Genomic DNA, 6,757 nt, shown 5'->3' on the forward strand with positions numbered 1-6,757 from the left:
CTCGCGTGTGTATGTGTGTGTGTGGTTGCCCAGCCACTGGCCTGTGGGATGGAAGCAGCACCATCTTAAAAATACATGTCTGGTCCCCTAGTGAGCTGTCTTCTGTTTATTGGCCTTTTCCATTGGAATATGTATGTTTGGTCTTCACAGAGCAAACACAAGTTCCCTATGCTAATGATACAGTTCCAATTTTCTATTGTGCAAAGTAATTGTTGAGACAATTGCTGAAATAGTATAAATATATAGTTGATTTGAGATCGTTCAACTTTTCACTCATGATGTTTTCTAAACCCTCAAGTCAATGACATTACCTCCATGATAAACTTGAAATAACTCGTGTTTTTACATTTAACTGCACACTTCACTCAGAAATATGTGGGTTCCAAATGGATGGCACTGTGTGTTCGATAAAGAACACCCTTTTTGATTTGAGGCGTCAGTCTTCCCAAATTCGAGAAATCAAAAAGACTAATGCATTATAAAATCAATCCACACTTACATAAGACTGTTCTTACTGGAGCACATGTATCGTCCGCAAGGCACTTATTGATAGCTCTACTCATGCATCACGTAAAGGTATCCATTAAACCAATCATATGTAGAAGCTTCAGGCAATTTTGTATGTATTTATTTGTGTGCTTTTACTTTGGATACATAATTGCTGATTATGTCACGTTTGATTGCCGTTCTAAGCTTATTAGTGAATGATTAGTGCATGACAAATGTACTTACTTCTAAATATGTTAATTATCAGTCTTTGCAGTGAGGGCTCTGGTTTAAAGCACTAGTAACCTCGAACAAGCTTCTAAATTACTGGCCATGAGTTTCTTTCAAATACTATATTTAATTAGGAAACATACAGTTGCCGTCGCAGGACTAATGGAACTTACATTATATGTAAGAGATCTGGTGAGGAGTCACTTAACCACCCATTATCATTACGCCCCTCGCTGCTGTTGTGCAGAATGATTTACAAGCCCTGTGTGTAGGTCATTTGATAAGAGATTAATGCGTAAATTTTGTTGTATTGAGTTTCTTATTAGGTGGCAATAGGACTCAGGTGAGGATAGACGCTTTTGCAAAATCTACAGCTCATAAACACAAGACCAATCCAACAGGACTGAGTGGCACTTCAGGGCCACTAAAAGAGCAGAGAGCCACCTAGTGTTAGCTCTCACTTAACAATAGACCTCTGTAGTAGTCTTCCTGCTCCTCTATGGTCTCTGAATGGCTGAGAAAATTACTATCAAATGTTTTAAGATTAAATTATTGTGCATTTTGTGATTGAATAGACAGTTTAATGCTAACATAATGTTAAGAACCAAAACTACAACACACACACATGCACGCACGCACACACACGCACGCACGAACACACACACACGCACGCACACGCACACACGCACACACGCACACACACACACACACACACGCACACACACGCACACACACGCACACACACACACGCACACTCACACACACACATAAAGAAAAGGAAATACTTTAGCAGGCTTCATATGCCTATTGTATTTTTTTTTTTGCTGCAATTTTTATATATATATTTAGAGCCATATAGTATGAAAATAGTAAGAAATAAAACCGTATGGAATACACTTATGTGCCATTGTATTCACGGAGCACGATTTGTCAAAAATTGGTTAAGGGTGCCCCCAGCTGGCCAACAGTGAATAAACATTTCTGTTTGACAGTGTGGCTACAGTTTAGTTTCAAAGCTTACAGCTTGTTTATACGGTGCTTTCAGCTTTGCATTCGGCAGATAAGAAAATTATGACAATAATAATTAGAATTAAATAACTTTTTTTTCACCCTAATTTTTTGCATTTTTTCAGATAAACCTGCAGCATTTACTTGGAGGATCTCAGTGTACCAGATGCCATGATTTGGATGGACCCATTCCCTGTGCTCGGATCCTTGCGCCGCTGCTGTTCATCAATATGGAAGTCTATGAGGTGAGAAAAAACTGTAATGACAGACAGTGTGCGGTGGGAATCAGCTGCTCAATAAGCCGGCCCTAATTGCTTAGCAACAGTGTTCCAGGGTCTCTCATTTGAGATCAAGAGTTTAGTGGACTGAAGACGCCGCTTTGGAGAAATAGAGCTTGTGCCATTCAATGAGATGCTGCAGAAATGGCCTCTATCTCCTACTTCCTCGCAGCATCTCTTTCTCTCTCCCGCTAGTCCCCCCGTTCGGCGTCTCAGCAGGCCCCCCCCCCCCACACACAAGTCAAACCTTTTCCCACCAGGATGATTATGTTACCTTTCAACTGCATGATGTATTCAGTTCACTAGATTATTTTCTGTCATCTCGGTTAATTGAATTCTGTCCATCATATATAGATGTTTTCACATTTGCATAAAGGTTAGAGTGGTGAAGAGTGTCAAACTTCAATTTAGACAATGTCACTCAAATAAATATACTGGCTCCTTTTTCTCGATCCCCTCCGAAGGTGGGTATTTACCGGTTCGGTCTGAATTTTAATAGATCTGTATTCCTGGGATGCGGCGGCCCTTATATACATGTAAATATGAATATGAAAATGACCGGATGGCTCACTGATAGAGGCGGTGTGTGTGTGTGTGTGTGTGTGTGTGTGTGTGTGTGTGTGCGTGCGTGCGTGTGTGTGTGTGTGTGTGGATCGCTGCACTAATCTGTGTGTTTCTATGATTATTATACATGTATGTGTGCATGGATGGTCACCCTCTTCTGCAGAGTCTTGCGCTAAGCATTCCCTCCTACTCCGCTGCTCATAGTCAAGTGCCTCTAACAGCCAGCTAGCCTACTCCTGTGCCGCAAATGTGGGGCCGTAGTGGGAGGGTCAACAAATGTCCTACCCTACTGGCTATAATGTGTAAGCCATCCATACGTGTTTTCATTAACGCTTCATAGATTCAGTTAGTCAGGTCTGAAATAATACAGTTATCTAGTGGTTTATTATTATTATTATTATTATTATTATTATTATTATTATTATTATTATTATTATTATTATTATTATTATTAATAGTAATAGTAATAGTAATAATAAATTAATTATTACATGTGTGTAGCCCAAGAGTTCAGAAAAGTGGGGTAGGCACTGAGCTGGAGCAAGGGAAATTCAATTTTCAAAAATAATGAAATTGTGATAATATATTTTCTAATGTGTACCATGATAGTAAATTACATCAAATAACAATATTATGATCCAAAATGAATATTATGAAATGTTTTGACTACAAGCACTAATTACATTTAACTGCGGGGGGTGCCCAGTCGTTCGCATTGATATTGTAGCGTTTGCGACCTGAAAAGTTTCAAAACAAGACAGCAATAAGACAACATTATTTTGTGCTTTGTTTTCAGATGTAAAAAGCACAAATTCATATTCCAAAACTGTTCCTCGACATCCCGATGCCGTTTGTCTTTACTGTCTTTAGCAGCAATTTTCATATTAGCCTCCTTCAGATGAACATTAGTTTAATGCGTCGCACAGACACATGGCTGCAGACGGAGGTGCTAAAATAGGACTGTCAGTTAGTCAATAAATGGAAGTGCGGAGACGGCGGACAGATTAGAGTGCTTATCTCTTTTCATCTACTCTGAATGCCAGTTGAATTGAAGGTCAATATCTGAGGATTCTCACAGCCGAGCAGGTGCCTGGAGAGTATGGATTGGCTAGTGCTGCCGGCGCCTCTGTCCGTCTTTGTGGGCAGGCCAGGGCCAATTTCAAATGTGTCACTAGTGTGTGTGAGCCGACAGTTGTGTGGACAAAAAAAACGCCATACATAATACTGCGTAGCTCTTTAACGCCCCTCATTTTTTTCATCTGTATATTTGCTACTAGATGTGACACACGGAGGGCTTTGTGGCGCAGGCTGGGAGTTATCTGCCTTAGGACATGCCTGGAAGTTGTTACGCGCGATAACGTGGAAGACAATTGCACTACCTGCACCGGCAATTGTGTGCATCTATTGACGGAGAGATTTGCTATCATGTCGTACAATGCAGTTGTGTAGCCACTGGAAGGGGAGACCTTCTTTAATTTGTAAATGAGTGAGCACAAACATGGCGAGGGTGAAAAGCGTGTCTCTTTTCATAAAGCCATCTGTTTACTGCCATTTTCAAGGCTGTTTATTATTGATTACATCTCTATTTCAACTTCCATTTGCTGTTAAAAAAAAACACTGTAGATAAAACACTATTTAAAACTTACTGAGCCTGTACAACACTATCTCGGTCTTTTCTCTCCGCTGCTCCCTGTGAATGCAGAGATTTGTCTGGTTGAAGATGGACAGTGAAAGCCTGACAGGCCATGAACGGGGCAGATGGTGCTCCGCTCTCACGTCCCCCCCGCCCGTCTCCCTGTGTTTGCGTTTGAGCTTAGCACTCTGTTCAAACTCTAAAAAACATACAAAACAGTAGATAAAACAGCACTGGGCCGCACATGAGGTGATGCTGTCTATCCCAGTGCACGTGCATGTGTGGGGCTGAAGGCGCGGGCTGAGGAGGTGGCGCTTGTGTATATTGAAGGGTCTTGTCCAGTGTGTGTCAGAGGGCCCTTTCGGCTACTCTCTGCTCAGACAAAGCTGTGGTGAGGGGCTCTCTCCAGCAGGACATGGCTGCTGGGGGGAGAGAGAGCAGGAGCACTCCAGACCCCAGCGCCTGCAGGAGGAGGCTATCGGAGCAGGCTAGTCCACTCCGCAGGCTGCATGACCAGCGCGAGCTCCAGCCCTGTCTGACCTTATCTCAGTCTGTATGTAACTGTCCGTCAGCGCACTGGCAGAGAACAAGTTTTCACTCACAGGGCAGAAATCATCAAATCAGCCGCAGCTCAATTCTGGGTGTAGTTTGACGAATATACCAATAAACAAAGAGTTTACCTAATCATTTGGGAGATGGAAATATATATGTATTTACAAACCCAACTAAAGAGAAGCTGTGTAGGTTTTTCTTTATACTTTGCTAATGTTATTGTGTCCTTTTTAATTATTCAGGCAAAGTTGTGAGCTCACCCGTGGCTTTTATTTACATGGTAGTCTTTCGCTTGCTCAATGGGAGAGCCTAGCACGCTGTAGATAGGTCTTTTCAGATACTTACAAAGACCGCTTCAGCTGCTTTTTGTTGCCGTAACTACCTCTTTCTTCTTCACATTCCAAATATCTTTGGTTCAAACCTGGTGGCCTTGATGAACAAGGTTCTATGGAATCAATCAACTGCTTCTCTCAGAGGATCTTACCATGGTTTAATGTTGGCCTTGCCACATTGTCCTTTTGAGATAAACCTCATCCAACTTGCGCCTGAGATCCAAGTTTCTTTTCTGAGGGGTCTTTTTTGTGTAGAGTGGATTTCAGAGAGGCCTCACTGTGGGGAAAATACAACCAGAGAAATACAAGCAAGGCTGTAACACATTGTTCTGTCTAATAATGCATGACAGCATACCGGAAGAATGTTTTGAAACTCAGTCATTCTTTTCAGTCAAAGAAATATCTTCAAATCTGTCCTCTTAAACTTTGCACAACAACAATATCACTGCACAGTAAAAGTGGGTTATTATAATACAAATCTAAAACTTAGTGGGATACTTTACTTTCTATTATAAACTTTTGACTTATATGAATGCAAGCACAAATAGCAGCTCATGTGTGTATACATTACACATACAAATCATGTACAGAAGAGAACAGTGGTAGTTCAATAACAATAACGACATGTTTGAGTTGAGTGAATGTTGTACTCCGTGAAGTTCACAGATGCTTAATACACCTGTGTTTTCGCTCATCTGCAGCAGGGTGCATTGTTAGTGATTCACAGTGGACATATGTGCGCAGCCCCATCAGTGCTTACAGCCTCTCGCGGCTTCAGTAAAACGACAACATCTGCCTACCATTTTTATAGCCCGTAACATATGCCTCTTCTTTGGTGACAAAGCTGGCTATGGCTCTCATGCTGTTCCTGTCCCCTAGTCCAAACACACATCTTTAGATACCTGTCAGCCTTTATTATTCCATCCTCTGTGGCTGCAGATAAGAGAAGTTAAAGTTTAATGAAATGCAGCCTGGCTACAGAGGCCCGGCTTTTATAATTTGTCACAAGCTGGGTGCTGGGAGCACTGCTACTATGTAAACACACCGGCAGTGGTCAGAGCCATTACTTCTAAATGACGGAACACGGATCCAGTGGCAAAAAATGTCACTCTGCAACCATCATTTCCCTGCTTCTGCTGGACTGTGCTCCCGTAAAAGGGCAAAAAACGAAAAAGAAAAAAAAAACCTAAATAGCCTGTCGTAATGTTGAATATATTTACAAAGTTGGTGTTGTTTTGTCATATATATTCTCTTAGTATTCACAATGTGTGAGTTATGCGTTGTCTTGCTTCTAAGGACACAGAGCAGATAGATGAAAGTGATCCATGTTAACAAAGCCCTCCAGGAGGATAAGCGCTCGCTGAAACATACAACACAGAAAGAAACCGCGGCAACTGTGGGTGAAGGTGTAGTGGATGTACACCTATTTCCCTGTTGCAGACATTAGGGCCACAGAACTACTTACACTGCATCCACCTATAATCACAAGTCAAGATAGGCCTTAGCTGCCTGCAGCTACAGTGGTCAAGAAGCTACGATGCACTTCTTGTTAAGCATTTCTTGCCTGAAGTCTAAATATTACAAAGCTGTATAGCCTGTTATGGCTGCTGTAATATATTTCAAACACATTTTCTTTATATTTAAAAAGTATTTAAAAATGATTTGTTTTTGGC

Source organism: Gobius niger (assembly GCF_951799975.1).
Source record: "Gobius niger genome assembly, chromosome: 16".
NCBI classification, from domain to species: Eukaryota; Metazoa; Chordata; class Actinopteri; order Gobiiformes; family Gobiidae; genus Gobius; species Gobius niger.